Source organism: Eriocheir sinensis, chromosome 21, assembly GCF_024679095.1.
Source record: "Eriocheir sinensis breed Jianghai 21 chromosome 21, ASM2467909v1, whole genome shotgun sequence".
NCBI classification, from domain to species: Eukaryota; Metazoa; Arthropoda; class Malacostraca; order Decapoda; family Varunidae; genus Eriocheir; species Eriocheir sinensis.
The window spans coordinates 1,382,501-1,399,901 of NC_066529.1; the positions used below are offsets into that span (position 1 = coordinate 1,382,501).

The following is a 17,401-nucleotide window of genomic DNA, read 5'->3' on the forward strand; positions in this document are numbered from 1 at the left end:
TAACTGAAGTGCTGGGGGCAGTTTAAGAGTGAGCAAGTGAAGTGAGGTGAAGGTGTGCAGAGGGTGAGGTGAAGAGAGGTCGTAGATTTAGAGGTGAGGCAAGAGAAAATGAAGTGAGGTTGTGCTGGGAAAGGAGAGGAAAGCTAAATCGAGATCTGAAGTGCTGGGGAAAGCTTGAGAGTGAGCAAGTGAAGTGAGGTGGGGGTGTGCTGAGGGTGAGATGACAAGAGGTCGTAGGTTTAGAGGTCAGGCAACAGAGAATGAAGTGAGGTTGTGCTGAGAAACGAGAGACAAGCTAAATCGGGAACTGAAGTGCTGGGGACAGATTGGGAGCGGGCAAGTGAAGTGAGGTGAGAGCGTGAGGTTTTTTAAGATGAGGCAACAGAAAACGGAGTGAGGTTATGCAGGGAAAGGAAAAAGAGAGAGAGAAAGAAAGAAGCTAAACCGTGAACTGAAGTGCTGGGGGCAGACTGGGAGTGGGCGAGTGAAGTGAGGTGAGAGTGTGTAGGCGTGGCGGGGTGAGGTGAGGAGAGGAAGGGTTGGGTCGGATGGCGCTGTATAGGACGGTTAGGTGAAGGCACGAGGGGCATGTAGGAGGGTCTTCACGGCTTGCTGCGTCCCTTTCTGGGCTTTGATTGCTTGAAACACATTTTTACGTGTGTGTGTGCGTCGGCAAAGAAGAGAAAAATACATAGAGATAAATAAATAAATAAATAAAGAACTAAAGATAAATAATAGAGGGATAAATACATACATAAGTAGATAGAAAAAACAGAGATAGATATAAATAAATAAAGACAGAAAGACTCAGACATACATACAGACAGCCATACAGAGAGAGCGTTACGAATGGTTGAGACACCTGGATATGGGGTCCTTAGGATGCTGGGCAGGAGTCAGGGAGAGGAGGAAGCGAGGGGAGGGGCTCAGGTGTTGCGGCGAGGGAAAGTGGGGCTGAGAGCATGAGACGAGAACACAGGAGGGAGGAGGAGGAGGAGGAGGAGGAGGAGGAGGAGGAAGACGGAACGGTGAAGAGAAGAGAGGAAGAAAAAGACAGAAGGAAAAGAAGAAGGAGGAGGAGAGGAGGAGGATGAGGAGGAGAAAGAGGACGAGAACTCAGGGAGGAGGAGCAGCAGAAGGAGGAAGACAGAACCGTAAAGAGAAGGGAGAGAAGAAGAGAGAATGAGGAAAACGAGGAAGTACGAGGACTAGGAGGAGGAGGAGTAGGAGGAGGGGGAGAAAGAGGAGGGAGAGGAGGAGGAGGAGGAAGAAGAAGAAGAAGATGGAGAGCAGGAGATGGAGTCAAAGTTGATTTGCATACCAAGTTAGGCAACAAAGCAAAAGTGGAGGAGGGGAGGGAAAGGAGCGGAAGAGAGACGAGGTGTGAGGGGGAATACCTTGAGATTGGGAGGAGGGGGAAGGGAGGAAAGCGAGGGAATGGAGAGAGAGAGAGAGAGAGAGAGAGAGAGAGAGAGAGAGAGAGAGAGAGAGAGAGAGAGAGAGAGAGAGAGAGAGAGAGAGAGAGAGAGAGAGAGAGAGAGAGAGAGAGATAGAGAGAGAGAGAGAGAGAGAGAGAGAGAGAGAGAGAGAGAGAGAGAGAGCGAGAGAGAGAGAGAGAGAGAGAGAGAGAGAGAGAGAGAGAGAGAGAGAGAGAGAGAGAGAGAGAGAGAGAGAGAGAGAGAGAGAGAGAGAGAGAGAGAGAGAGAGAGAGAGAGAGAGAGAGAGAGAGAGAGAGAGAGAGAGAGAGAGAGAGAGAGAGAGAGAGAGAGAGAGAGAGAGAGAGAGAGAGAGAGAGAGAGAGAGAGAGAGAGAGGGGAAGTGTCTGAGAGGGGAAAGGCAAGAGGTAGGGTATGAGAGGGGAAGGCGAGGGAGGAGGATGGAGATGTGAGAGGAGGGAAGTGTAAAGGGGGGAAGGACAGAGGCAGGAAGAAGGTGGGAGGGGGTGAGGTCTGTGGGGAGGGAAGGCGAAGGGTAAGGAGAGAGTGTGTGGGTGTGTGTGAGGGAAGGGAAGGCAAGGGCACAGAGGAGGCGGGAGAGCCAGTGTCGCCAACAGCCATCCTTTACTGCAGGCAGGTTATTAAGGCCTCACAAACACGGTCCTTTTTCCCGCGTTATCATCGCCATTAACATCACCTTCATTTATTATACTGGCTGACTCACGGGCAACAACTCGATTAGGCTTAAGATTTATCTACAGAAAGCGGATAAAAAGGTTAATTACTGGACTTCTATTTCTCTTTCAGCCTCTTAATTATCGGCCCATTCACTACCGCCTTCACCACCACCATCACCACCATCTTCATCATCATCATCAAAATCTTTCTTACCAGCCGCCTTAGCAAGATAGTAATTTTTAAGTGTGAAAATATCAATGAAAAAAAGATCGACGGCTAAGAATTTGAGTTTTGTTTTAACTTGTCTGTTTGTGTGTGTGTGTGTGTGTGTGTGTGTGAGTGTGTGTGTGTGTCTTTTTCATAGTGAAATTATCAATGGTGTCACCTAAGACATACCCCCGTTAATTATTTTACTGTTACCCTTCAACATTCTTCCACCCTAAACACCCCGGATCTCACTACCCCAAAACACCCTCTATACCCCGGACACACGACTCCCCCGCCACAACCCCAACCCACTTACACTTCCTTCCCAACCCCCCAACCCTTTGACTTCCACCATAACCTCTACCAACCTCCTTCCTCCCTAAACACCCCGGACCTCTCCACCTCAAAGCACCTTCTATACCCCGGACACACGACGTCCCCGGCACAACTCCATCCCACTTACACCCCCCTCCCAGCCCCCCAACCCTATGACTTACACCATAACCCCTTCCGGAGCAACATTCTGCCGGCCTTTGTTCATATTGTTCTGCCGTTGGTTGTCTCATTTACGGCAAAAAGGCTAACACAGAATGGTAACGCCAAGGACTAATATGATTCATTATGAGGCTCGTTAGTATGTATAACACTGGTGTCGGGTAATCCGGGTGTGGGCCAAAATTTACTTAGGGGTAAACTTAGTTAGATGAGATTTCGTTACTCTCTCTCTCTCTCTCTCTCTCTCTCTCTCTCTCTCTCTCTCTCTCTCTCTCTCTCTGTTTCTGTTACCCTCTCTGTTTCCTTCTCTGTTTCCCTCTCTGTTTCTCTGTTTCCTTCTCTGTTTCCCTCTCTGTTTCTCTGCTTCCCTCGCTGTTTCTCTGTTTCCTGCTCTGTTTCCCTCTCTGTTTCTCTGTTTCCCTCCCTTTTTCGGTGTTTCTCTCTCCCTGTTTCTCTGCTTCTCTCTCTATTTCCGTTTCTCTGTCTCCGAGTCTCTTTCCTCTGGTTTTATTTGTCTTCACGCACACGCACGCACACACACAACTACCCACCTGACAGCTATCACTCCATACGTACATGCATTTCGCGCAGCAATAGCCGAGGGATGTATGAGCGCGGAAGAGAACATTATTCAGCGTTGTGGGTTGTTGGCATACATGAATACTTGATGAATATTACCACGTCTCCAACGACGGGTGGCCCTCCCCCGAAATTTAGTTAGAGCACTCCGAATGGCTAAGTGCCGCGTCTGAAATGGTGCCGCTGTGTACTGGTGAGCGATGAAGGTGCCGAACGTGCCGTGAAAGAGGCCTCTGAGGGATGTGTGAAGTGTGTGTTTGCGTGTGTGTGCTTGTGTCTGTGTGTGTGTGTGTGTGTGTGTGTGAAGCGGGTATAGTCATGCATGCGGCTCCAAAGTGAAGAGCCAGGCACAGGAAAGGAAAGGGAGAAGTGAGAAAAACGAGAAAAGACGCAAGGGGGAGAAAACAAATCACGGAGGAAGGGAAAGGAAGGGGAAAAAGAGAGGATCAGGTTAGCAGATTGGAGCAGCGGAGGAGATCTGGGTAGTAGAGGGGAGGCGAGGAGGATGGAACGGAGGGTGTGTGCGTGTGGCTGAGCTGAGCAGGCAGGTGCGAGGAGGTGTTGCTAACTGTTTACTTTACCTGCATCATCACCATCACTCCGGGCTGCATAAGATAACACACACACACACACACACACACACACACACACACACACACGCAAACGCACCCAAACACACGCATACTGACATAAACAAACATGCAAACAGATACACAAAGACAAGCAAACATACGCACAGATAAATCACACACACACACACACAGACACACACACACTCACACACACACACAAAATCCCTCTCCCCCCCCCCCACACACGACCCCCCCCCCACACACACACACACCTCTTTCCGTATGCATCGCTGACGTGTGAGTAAAATGCGCCGCTTCCCTCTTTTTTGGCATTACCTCAAGAAGCGGCCCAGTATATTGCGCGCGTTTTTGAGGCGGCTCTTCAGGGATAAGCGCCGCCGTGCCTCACCTCCAGCGGCGGCATCGGAAAGCACTCGCGTCCCTCACCGTCGCCCGCCGCCTCGCAGGTCACCGTTATAGCCGAGGAAAGTGAATAGTAGAGTCTCGGGGGCTTGTAATAAAGTTCTGCCGATCTCCGAAATGGTTGTGTGTTAGTGTGTGTGCGTGTGTGTGTGTGTGTGTGTGTGTGTGTGTGTGTGTGTGTGTGTGTGTGTGTGTGGGTGGGTGGGTGGGGGGAGTATAGGGGAACAGGGGGATTATGTGTGTGTGTGTGTGTGTGTGTGTGTGTGTGTGTGTGTGTGTGTGTGTGTGTGTGTGTGTGTGTGTGTGTGTGTGTGTGTGTGTGTGTGTGTAGGATTTGCTCTAGCTCTGGGATTTACAAGTGGTATTTTAATGCGACTGGTTTGACATTTTTAAGACATTCGCTTAAATAATTCTCTCTCTCTCTCTCTCTCTCTCTCTAATGGTTAATGGTCTTGGGAATAATAACACACAGGCCGCGAGGCACCACCAGAGCGGCACTCATTATCTTTTCCTCACCACCGCCTCCTCTGCCCTCCTCAGCGCGGCCTCAGTTCTTACGGAGACAAAGACGGCAATCCCCACTCTCACTCAACCGAACTACTTCATTTTGCTGCAACCTCGCTCGGTGTAATAAAAAGAGACCAAAACAGCAAGCTTCCCTATATAACCCTAAATCATCTTCGTTGTAGAGCTAATTATAACGGATGTGAAAAATGATGAATGGAAAACAAGTTATGAGTACCGTGCTGTGTTACGTAATTAAAGGTGACCAAAAACGCAATCTTCCCAAATTAACCTGGAATCATCTTCGTTGTAGGGGTAAGAATAACGGATGTGTTCGAGAAAGACAAACAAGAGGTACGAGTAAGGACTGCCCTGTATAACGTTCGTGCCCCTAAAAGCTGTTGGTTCATATAGTAAAGCGAGGAGAAGTAAAATATCGGTCACATTCTTCCACTCGCTGGGATAAACTCAGATTATTACCCCTGCCACATTAAACTGTCCTCCTTATATAGCACGGACATTATTTCTTTGATTCAACACGCCACGTATTTTTTTTTCTCGGCACTGCTCTTTGGAAACAGTTAATCACCCCCTCAAGAAAAGCCTCTCGCCCTGCTCATAAAGAAATACACCACCATAAACACACACACACACACACACACACACACACACACACACACACACACACACACCAATCACATCCCACCTGACTAGCATTATGAAAACCTGCGACCCCCGAGAATTCATCACAGTCGGGGGAAGGACGGGGTCGCGTAAGGGACGAGGGAGGGTGGCTGGCTGGCCGAGTGTGACGTACGAGGCGCTTTATCAATTGTATTTGCTCAGGTCCGTGTGGCGGGACTCTTTAGCGTGACTCTGGGCGGGCGGTGGTGATGGTGGTGGTGGTAGTGTTGGTTCTGAAGGCAGGTTAGGTGAGGGAGAGAAAAGGCTTTGCTGTTTTCGAGTGATGATGGTGAATGTGACGTGGGCATTATAAAGGGAAGAATGGTGATACTATAGTCTGTTCAAAGTCAGTGTTCCTCTGGGGCCTAGGCAGCATTTGTAACGACGCACCTGATTGGCTTGGCTCCCCTCTTGGTTTTCGCTCCGATTGGCAGGCTTCATCTCCGCCTTTCGTGGAGGCGACAGTCACTCAGACAAGTCAGACATGCTCTTGGTGATAAATGTTTCTTATATTATTTGCCTCAGGTCACATTATACAAGATAGGCAATTATACTTAACACCGTTATACGCAGCAGTGACTGCAGACCACAAATATGCTTGTCACAACTCATTAAAACAAAAAGAATACAAATAATGACGAGTATAAGTGAAAGAACGGGTCTGAAGTGTTTGTACCACTTTTACATGTTACTCATACTATGTGCAGCAAATATTGAGTCAGTGCTGACACAAGCCATCTCCTGCTATGAAGAATCACGAGTGTCGTTACAAACGCTGCCGAGGGGCCAGAAGAGCACGTATACTTTGAACACTTTTTTTAAGGCTCCTTGAAGAGCAATGAAGAAATAGGAAGGAGAGAAAAAAAGATGACAAGAAGGGAGAGAGGGAGGAAAGAAGCAATTTCCTGCTTTCGTCATCGGCCGCCATCAACACAGCCGTCTCCCCCTCAACATAACCCTCGCCTCTCTTCACCATATTACATTGTCCTTAGCACAACATTTCTCTCTCGATGCACCATCAGCTGCATTTTTTTTTGTTTGGGTTAAACTGTTGGTTTGGACGCAACCATCGGTGTGGCGAGAGCCCGTCCTGGTCCGGACCTGGCGGCCCCAAGGAGAGCACCGACTCGATTGTGCACTTGGGGAACCCCCACCCCACGAGGCCTTGCTGCTCCTGGCCACCGAGCCACTGCCGCCGCCACCACGACCACGGCGGCCCTCACCACGCCCTGGCCGTCCACGCCAGCAGCAGCAGGAGGGACTACGCCACCACCCTCCACCGCGGACTGCACGACCCACCGCGGCGATGTGTGTGTGTTTGTCCTGTCTTCATCGTCGTCTTTGTCAGACTCGCGGCTCCTCCCACCGTGTAGTCACCTGTATGTTCGTCCTGTCTTCATCGTCGTCTTTGTCAGACTCGCGGCTCCTCCCACCGTCATAGTCACCTGTATGTTCGTCCTGTCTTCATCGTCGTCTTTGTCAGACTCGCGGCTCCTCCCACCGTCATAGTCACCTGTATGTTCGTCCTGTCTTCATCGTCGTCTTTGTCCCGACTCGCGAGTCACCTGTATATATATCATCATGTGAATATGGGGCCGCTGCCCCCGCCGCCCCTGCCGACGGCCTCCCCCTTGGCAAGGACGGTGCATCATCATCATCATCATCATGTGAATATGGGGCCGCTGCCCCGCCCCCTGCCGACGGCCTCCCCTTGGCAAGGACGGTGCATCATCATCATCATCATCATGTGAATATGGGGCCGCTGCCCCCGCCGCCCCTGCCGACGACCTCCCCCTTGGCAAGGACGGTGCATCATCATCATCATCATCATGTGAATATGGGGCCGCTGCCCCCGCCGCCCCTGCCGACGGCCTCCCCCTTGGCAAGGACGGTGCATCATCATCATCATCATCATCATGTGAATATGGGGCCGCTGCCCCCGCCGCCCCTGCCGACGGCCTCCCCCTTGGCAAGGACGGTGCATCATCATCATCATCATCATCATGTGAATATGGGGCCTGCCCCGCCGCCCCTGCCGACGGCCTCCCCCTTGGCAAGGACGGTGCATCATCATCATCATCATCATCATGTGAATATGGGGCCGCTGCCCCCGCCGCCCCTGCCGACGACCTCCCCCTTGGCAAGGGCGGTGCATCATCATCATCATCATCATCATGTGAATATGGGGCCGCTGCCCCCGCCGCCCCTGCCGACGGCCTCCCCCTTGGCAAGGACGGTGCATCATCATCATCATCATCATGTGAATATGGGGCCGCTGCCCCCGCCGCCCCTGCCGACGGCCTCCCCCTTGGCAAGGGCGGTGCATCATCATCATCATCATCATGTGAATATGGGGCCGCTGCCCCCGCCGCCCCTGCCGACGACCTCCCCCTTGGCAAGGGCGGTGCATCATCATCATCATCATCATCATGTGAATATGGGGCCGCTGCCCCCGCCGCCCCTGCCGACGACCTCCCCCTTGGCAAGGGCGGTGCATCATCATCATCATCATCATCATGTGAATATGGGGCCGCTGCCCCCGCCGCCCCTGACGGCCTCCCCAAGGGCGGTGCATCATCATCATCATCATCATGTGAATATGGGGCCGCTGCCCCCGCCGCCCCTGCCGACGACCTCCCCCTCTGCATGGGCGGCGCCCCCGTCATCATCTGAGCCTGTCCATGGGTGTGGGGGTCTATCTCCCCGTCCCCCAGACCCAGGCGAGGCTCTCTCTTCCTCCGGTTACACTTTTCTCTTACTATACTAAATAGCCCTTAGCCCATTTTAACCTTCCCATAACTCTTGGTTTTCAATTATCGTTCTTTTCACAGCAACAAAACAATTAAGCTTCAGACACAGCCACAGGTACACACAACTGTCTCTGGACGCACGGCCAAACGCTGCCCTGGACGCTGGTTTCTTTACGTCCGCGTGTTGGTTGCATTTTTTAGCTCTTTGTGTTGACAGACTGATAAGCTGTGAAGCAGCGGCGAGGCGGTGTTGTGGTTACTAATTTAAGAAACGTTATTGAGAGTATTATATTGAATCTGCGGGCGGAGTGATGTTGGCGTTGCAGCTTTTTCAGCGGGTGGCTGGAGGAGTTGGTGTCACAGGGGCGTGGGTAGCTGTGGAAAGCGTTACATAATACATTACCAGCTCACTACTACTAATTTACTATTCAATATTCTAATCGCCATTACCATTATCATCATTAGCAGCAGCATAGCAGCATAAGTATAAACATTTCTGACCCGTTCTTTCACTTATGCTCGTCATTATTTCATTACCTTCTGTTTTTTTACCGAGGTGTGACAAGCATATTTAGGATCTACAATTACTGCTTCGTTTGATGGTGTTAAGTGGAATCGCCTAACTTGTCTAAGATATGAGATAAAGTAAATAAAAAAAAAAAAATTAACACCAAGGGCATGTATGGGTGGGTGACTTGCCTCCACGAGAGCCGCGAGAGGAAGCCAGCCAATCAGGTCGTGAGCCGAGAGAGGAGGCCAGCCAGTCAGGTGTGGCGTTACAAACACTGCTTAGGCGCCAGAGGAACACCTCCTTTGAACAGACTATAGTAGCGTGACTCCTGGCTAGTGGTGGTGGTGATGGTGACGGAGGCAGGTTAGGGGAGGAAGAGAAATGGCTTTGCTGTGGTCGTGAGGTGGTGGTGGTGACGGAGGCTGACTTAGGGGCATTATAAAGGGAAGGTTGGTAATAACAGTAGCAGGAACGTGTGATATTTACAGCGCCATGAGGAAAGACTTACAGCCAAGGGGATAACACATGCAGTACGCAGATAGATAAATATATAGATAGATAAACACAGACAGCAGTGCAATAAATTATGAAGAAACAACAAAGCAAGATATATATTAATACGCCGTGGGAGGGTTATAAAAAAAGATGAATATACAAGGAAAGCGGAAGCCGTGATTATGTGATGAAAAATGATGCAGTTACAGTCCAGGTTATTATAATTACTCGCAATGTTTAGATAAATCACTTCAAAGGGGAAAATAGTGTCTGATGTTAATTAAAAATATTTATGGGAAAGCCTCGTGCCGGCTGTGTCACATGGAGATGGAAGGAGGAGGAGGCAGGGCGTGAGAGGCGATGGGACGGAACACGGGGAGAGGTAATAAAAGGTCGCTACAGGAGGATGATACACATATTCTGGCATGGTTAAGGCTGACGAGAAAAAGAGGTGCAATGGTGCGTGCGACGGAGAACGAAGAGGTGGCGCTGAGTGCAAGAGTACGAGGCAGAGGAAAGATATAAGGTAGTGGGATGGGTGGGTTATACAAGGGAAAAATGGTAGGTATATGTTATAGTAAGCGAGATACAAAAGTGAGAGATGTGGATCAGAAGGGGATAATGTATGGTAATGTGGTTACGAGGGAAGAACGAAAGGGTGCGTTGATATGTAGGAAAGGAAGGGAAGAGGACTGCATGCGAGGTGGGAAGAATAAAATTGTGTTGATGTTGAGGATAAAGGAAGGGAGAGGGAAGCCTAGATCACGTGTTCTTCACCCATTTTCTCTCACGACCGCCCTAGCCATTCACTTTTAAGCCTGAACTCGTGTCATAATATATTAATAATGATAGTCGTACAACATACACCCTAAAACTATTCTGAACATTATTATTATATCACAAGGTTACATTGTGTGATATTCATGTGTTTTATAAATGATGTTGGTACGGAGTCTAGGATTAAAGGAGCCTTTTTTTGACAATATAAATAAACTTCATGATGAGGCCAACGCAATATGAATAACAGTTGATCAAATGCTTCAAACCATATCAAATGCAGAATATATATAACTTGAATTAATTGTCACCAAAATCCTATAGGAAACTAAACGAGCTATACATTTCACAAGTTTTGAAGGTATTAAAATTCAGAAAGGTGAGGCATAGTCACTTTATGGTAGATTTTCCTCAACGATTTTCATTACCACTCTGGAGCTGCTGCCATAGTGCTCCTTCACAGCCCATCTGAGTCATTCACGGGCCCTTCTCACTTAAGGTGTTCTCGAAAGTCGTTATGATAAAGGAACACATGCCTAGACAATTGTTACGAATGTTCACTTTACATTACACGTTAAAAATACATAATATACATTTGCTATTCAGACACAGGCGGCGCTGACTATTAAACTCTACAAGGCTTCTTTGAATAATATAAATCAATTTTATGAAGACCCCGAAGTGATATACATAGTAATGTCTCTAACATATCAAATCATTTCAAGTACATATTTCACTCGAATTACTTAGAGAGATAATACAGAGGAACTATTTTACTACTCTCCATATTTTTTACACCCTGTAATATGAGCCGTATCGTCCTTTTTTATTTACATTTTTAATAACATCTTCATTTCCCAAGTGAAGTTGCTCTATTAACTCTGGAGTAATTTTCCGTCGGTTGAGAGGAGAGTGTCGGGGAGGCGGAAATAACTGTGTTGATGATATAAGTGGAGAGAGAGAGAGAGAGAGAGAGAGAGAGAGAGAGAGAGAGAGAGAGAGAGAGAGAGAGAGAGAGAGAGAGAGAGAGAGAGAGAGAGAGAGAGAGAGAGAGAGAGAGAGAGAGAGAGAGAGAGAGAGAGAGAAATTGAGACAGAGAAATTGAGACAGAGAAAAAAAAAGTGGAAGACGGCAGAAGAGAAGAGGAGTGAAACAAAACGGTAACAGCTGATAAATGGAGACACGAGGAGGGAAAGGGAAACAGGAGACGTGTACGACAAATGCCGGGGGAACGTGAAAGCGCGAGGGTGTAACATAACAGTAATTGTGATGAGGAGGACCACTGAGAACATCTGGACAAAGAGCCGTGGGAGTTATGGCGCGAGAGGGAGAAAATGACACAAAGAAATGAAGAGAGAACGAAAACCTACAAGAAGAGAGAGTGTGGGGCAAGTACCGGAGGAAGGAAAGAGCGTGGACCAGCATAAAGTAAATATATGATGGAGGAGGGAGAGGGAGGGAGGGGGTAAGAGGCAGGAGATTGAAGACGAAGCGAGTGTGTGAGGGGTGGGCGAGAGGGAGAGGGAGAGAGGGAAGGGCAAGAGACAAGGACAAGCTGGATGATGAGTGTGGCGGTGGGCTTCTAGAGGAGAGGGAGAGGGGGAGAGAGAGAGAGAGAGAGAGAGGGATGGCGGGGAAGATGAGATAAGGGATGAAGGATGTCGTGGCGTTTAAGGATAAGTGGTGAGAGGGTGAGAGGTGGTGTGTGAGTGGTGTGTGAGTGGTGAGGGTGAAGGTTGAGTGGTGAGGCAGCGTGAATGAGGGCGACATGGGACACGCTTCCTCATGCCTCATAAGAATTGGCTCGCCTATATCCCCGCCGGCAGAGCAGTAAGTTTCCCTCTCGCCCTCTCTCTCTCTCTCTCTCTTTCTCTCTCTTCGTGTTTGTGCAGGTGAGTGCGTGTGTGTCTGAGATTCTTTTCTGCTTCCGTCTTAAAATAGGTAATTTCCTCCACTTTCACTCCTCCGTTTATAAATATCTCACCTTTTTTTTTTTTTATCCTCCTCCTCACCTTTCCTGGAAATTCTACCTATTCCCTCATGCTCCTCCTCCTCCTCCTCCTCTCCCACCCTCCCGCCCTCCTTCCCTTCTTTCTTCCTCCAAACTCAAAGAAAAGGAAAACTCATTATGATAAACCTGGGAGAGAGAGAGAGAGAGAGAGAGAGAGAGAGAGAGAGAGAGAGAGAGAGAGAGAGAGAGAGAGAGAGAGAGAGAGAGAGAGAGAGAGAGAGAGAGAGAGAGAGAGAGAGAGAGAGAGAGAGAGAGAGAGAGAGAGAGAGAGAGAGAGAGAGAGAGAGAGAGAGAGAGATAGAGAGAGAGAGAGAGAGAGAGAGAGAGAGAGGAAAAATCGGTGAGTGAGGGAGAAAAATAACAGGCGGAGCGTTGCATTATAAATAGACGAAGTGTTTTTAGCACCTGCGTGGAAGGGTCGGAGCGAACCCGCCGGTCTAATGCTGCAGGCAATAAAGGAATCACAACGCCGGCTCGTCCTAATGATCTCGGGCTAAACATTAATCGAGTTTTTAGGGCCGCGTGCAGCTGCTAAATGCACACGAAAAAATATAAAAAAACTAATTATCGGGGAGCTGCAGTTCGGCGCTATTGTCTCCATAACCGTGATTGAGCGAGCGAGAGAGAGCGACGGGGCGATGCAGAGAGAGATTGGTGTGAGCTGCAGGGTGGCAATATGTAAGAGTCGAGAGAAGGGGCGGCCGGCTACGTACGGTCAGGGATATAGAATGTGTGGGTGACGAGCATAGGAAAGCTTGGGTTAGGTGAAGGGAGGTGAGGGTAAGGAAGGGAGGGTGAGAGTGAAAGTGCAAAGGTGAAGACAGGAGTGAGGATGCTGAGAGAACGGTGTAGATGTGATGGTGAAGGCGCTAAGGTGAAAATAGTGAAGAGAGGTAGAAATAAGGATGTTGAGGGAAGGGTAATGGTAAGAGGTGAGTGTGAGGGTGAGGATACGAGGGTGACGGTAGCAGTAAGGGTGTTGAGGGAAGGCTGGTGACGGGAGGTGATTGAAAAATTGAGAATGCGATGGTGTTGGTTAAGGGTGATGGGGCGAGGAGGTGAATGGAAGTGAATGTAAGAAGCAAAAATACGAGGTTATGGTTTAGGGTGAGGAGGCGAGGTGGTGATGGGAGGAAATAGTAAGGAGAGCTGATAGGAATGATAGTTAGGGACAAGCGAGTGAGGAAGGGAAATGGGCGAAGAAGGGGGGCATGTGAGGATGGGTAAAGGGTGAAAAAGGGGGTCGTGTGAAGAGGGCAGGGGCGCAAAGAGGTGCGTATTGGGATGGATAAAGGGCGAAGAAGGGGGGGCTGAGTATGGGTAAGGGGTGAAGAAAGGGGCGAGTGTGAGGATGGGACAGAGCGAAGAAGAGGAGCATGTGAGGATGGGTAAGGGGTGAAGAAAGGGGGCGAGTGAAGAGGGCAGGGGTGAAGAAGGGGGGCGAGTGAGGATGGGTAAGGGGTGAAGAAGGGGTGTATGTGAGGGGGTGAAGGGGCGAAGAATGGGTCGTGTGAGGATGGGGAAGGAGCGAAGAAGGGGAGCATGTGAAGATGGGTAAGGGGCTAAGAAGAGGTATGTGTGAGGGGTAAAGAAGAGGGGAGTGTGAGGATGGAAGGGGCGAAGAAGGGGGCGTGAGGGGGTCGTGGGGTCGGGGTAGAGCAGCAGCTGTGGGTCGGTGGCAGTGTCGGGTATTGATCCGCGTAATGGACAATTTGGCTGTGAACTGTTTACTCATAGTGTTGCTGGTGATATCATTTTTTTCCGGGATGCTTCTCTCTCTCTCTCTCTCTCTCTCTCTCTTTATCTACCTGTTTACATATCTATCGACCTATCTATCTATCTATCCCTCGCTCTCTCTAGAATGTTGCCACCCGCGGTAAATATAACCTAATTATTAGCGTGATATATTCATTCCATTATATATATTTATTTTCAATCCACTGAATCCCTATTCCAATATGTGATTTTTCAGGTATTACAATTATCATTTTTGCCATTTCACGTATCTCCCTCTCTCTCTCTCTCTCTCTCTCTCTCTCTCTCTCTCTCTCTCTCTCTCTCTCTCTCTCTCTCTCTCTCTCTCTCTCTCTCTCTCTCTCTCTCTCTCTCTCTCTCTCTCTCTTCTTTTTCCTTTCATTTTTTCTTTCTTTCTCTCACCCTTTCTTTCTCTTTCACCCTTTCTCTCTCCCTTGACACACACACACACACACACACACACACACACACACACACACACACACACACACACCAGTTCGTCGTTCTCTTCCCCCTCAACGGCTTCCCGTCATCATTAAAGCGCCATCATTATACGCATTATTTTTGTCCAGCAGGAGGACGCGGCCGTAAAAATACCGCGCAAACCTCCTGGAGTCTTCTCGTTACGCGCACAGTATCATCGAGAAGAGAGAGGGTCGCTTCGTATCGCCTGGGTCACGAGCCGAGGTAATGGTGGTGGGTGGTAGTGGTGGTGGTGGGTGGTGGTGGTGGTGATGGTGGTACGGGTGCTCAAGATTGCCGGATAGAGCTTCTTCGTCCCTATGCTTGTGTTGGAAGAAATCTAGGACAATGGGAACGTCTCTCTCTCTCTCTCTCTCTCTCTCTCTCTCTCTCTCTCTCTCTCTCTCTCTCTCTCTCTCTCTCTCTCTCTCTCTCTCTCTCTCTCTCTCTCTCTCTCTCTCTCTCTGATGTTGGTGTATTATTTTATCATCAACCGCCTCCGCGTTTCAATGAGTGATGATTTTTTTGGCTGTTACGGAAATCTCTCTACAATGGATTGATATACAGTCACTAGATACACGTGGGAGCATCCTGAGGTAAATAACTGAAGCCTATCAATCACTGGGAGCACTCTGATGAGCAAATGCCTGAATGATGGCGAATAAATGAATAAAAGAGTGTTTGACGGAATGACAGGGTGGCTATATGGAAAACCCATCTGTGGTTCGACCCAAGAGAATTAATATTATTACTATTACTATTATCATTATTATTATTATTATTATTATTATTATTATTATTATTATTATTATTATTGTTATTATTTTCGATATTTACCCTTTTCTTGGAATCCTGACTTCTGATTCGTACTTTGTCAGCCTATACTTCCCGAGGGATGGGGATTAGGAATGTATGTGAGTGCGTTCTAATGCGTGCCGAAAGGCGACTAAAGGGGACGGAGCAGCTCGTCGTATGAGTGGGTCAGGAAACTTACACGATCCCACTCGAGTATTTTTGCCGGAAACAGTCGTTAACATGATGGCGCGGCCTCATTTGTCTTAAATGTCTAGCCTTACGGGATGGGACACAAAGCAATCCATGATGATGATCAGGATGATAATGATATTCTTGTCAGTAAAGTCCCGAGGGAAAATGATGATGATGATGGGAATGATGACGATCAGGAGAAGGAAGATTAAGAGGATAAAATGTTAGAATAGACAACCGAACGCCTGCTGGCTTGCAAAGTTGCCTGCCTGAGTTATTTAATTGGTTCGTCAGGCTCTTCAAAGAGCTGCGAAACAGACGCGAACCAGATTAAATCGCTACATGTTCGTTCGCACGGAAGTGTTCAGTTCACTCGTGTTCAGCGAAGTAATAGATAATGTGAATTTCAAATTAATTGATTGTTTTTGCTCAAAGTACCACTGCAGGAAATTTGTTCCATTTCACTCGAATTGGCAGGTAATTATATATTTATAGTTCTTGGTTAGCTTGGAGCTGATCGACGTATTTTTTTTTAAAGGAAAGGAGGCAGCTCAAGGGCATAAAAAAAGTGTAGAAAAAAACCCCGGTCAATGCTGCTCCTAAAAAAAAGATAAGTAGAGAGTGGCCAAAAGAGAGGCCAATCTTACTTAATAACTGGAGACCTGTGTCAAATCATCCCGTATTCGCCTCTTTTCCAGAGTAAATATATTGTGTCACTTGAGTCGTTCTTCACGTGACTGTTCACTCAACGTTAAGACATCATTATCGCTATGCAGCAAATATCCTCCAAGAGCGCAATGTTTTTAGGATCAGTATAGCTAATTATCGTCATTAGGAACTATCTTCACGTACACGGATTCTTATTTTTCTGCGTTTTTTTCTTTTCTTCAGCGGCAGAGAGCGTGCTTATGACGTGCATTGATTCTCGAAGGGGAAGGAGGAGGATGACGGGAAGGAGCGTTTGGGGGAGAACAAAAATAATTGTTCTTAACTATCTAACAAGTTTTCTTGCATCCATGAATATATTACGCCAAGTGTTACCTTTCGGAATACATTATGGTTCATATATAAGATTTACGAGCGACCTCTGCCACCTACCTCTCACCTGGCACCTCCAACCCCTTGCAATCCCGCCTCCGCACACGTTTGATCTCACCTCCTCGCAGCTCCCTCACCGCCAGTCACCCACCACAAATAACCTCCCTTCCTCACTTCACCGCCTCCACACAACACGTCAACTCTCCTTCCTCGCAGCTCCCACACCGCCACAGTCACTAGTGTAGATAACTTACATTTTGTCACTTCTTCACCGCCTCCACACGGCAGGTCAACTTTCCCCTCCTCGCAGCTCCCTCCCGCCACAGTCACCCACAACAGATAACCTCCCTTCCTCACTTCACCGCCTCCACACAACAGGTGAACTCTCCCCTCTTTGCAGCTCCCTCCCGCCACAGTCACCCACAACAGATAACCTCCCTTCCTCACTTCACCGCCTCCACACAACAGGCCAACTCTCCTTCCAGTCACCCACAACAGATAACCTCCCTTCCTCACTTCACCGCCTCCACACAACAGGCCAACTCTCCTCTCCTCCTCGAAGCTCCTTCACTGCCAGTCATCCACAACAGATAACCTCCCTTCCTCACTTCACCGCCTCCACACAACAGGCCAACTCCCCTCCTCCTCGAAGCTCCCTCACTGCCAGTCACCCACAACAGATAACCTCCCTTCCTCACTTCACCGCCTCCACACAACAGGCCAACTCCCCTCCTCCTTGAAGCTCCCTCACCACCACAGATAACTTCCATCCCTCACCTTTCCTTCACCACATCCACACAATACTTATGTCCTCCCCTTTTTACCACTCATCTCCTCTACCATCTCCACTAAGAGCACCACCTCCATCCCCACTACGTATTCCCTCCCCACCACTTTCCCACAACCTCTGCCGCCGCAATGAATGTTAAAATGAACTGACCGAATGGATAATTGCGGTCATCGACATACAGTTTTGGGAAACATGGCGGACGATAAATATTCTTTGGGATACGGTTTACTAACACCAACACCACCAC

At 48.7% G+C, this 17,401-nt stretch overlaps 1 long non-coding RNA gene across 6 annotated transcripts; it reads right to left on the reverse strand.

The window, feature by feature from the left end:
- Positions 1-6,586: 6,586 nt before the first annotated feature.
- LOC127001820 (uncharacterized) lies at positions 6,587-8,367 on the reverse strand. 6 transcript variants are annotated; one of them, XR_007755461.1, is made up of 4 exons: positions 8,213-8,367; positions 7,964-8,050; positions 7,709-7,879; positions 6,587-7,202 (listed from the first exon to the last, which is right to left on the reverse strand). It is a non-coding gene; the product is annotated as an uncharacterized LOC127001820 (long non-coding RNA). The 6 variants fall into 6 exon arrangements; XR_007755460.1 differs by lacking the exons at positions 7,709-7,879; positions 7,964-8,050 and adding an exon at positions 7,367-7,537 and having other exon boundaries at positions 6,588-7,202; XR_007755459.1 differs by lacking the exon at positions 7,964-8,050 and having other exon boundaries at positions 6,588-7,202.
- Between the last annotated feature and the right edge of the window lie 9,034 nt (positions 8,368-17,401).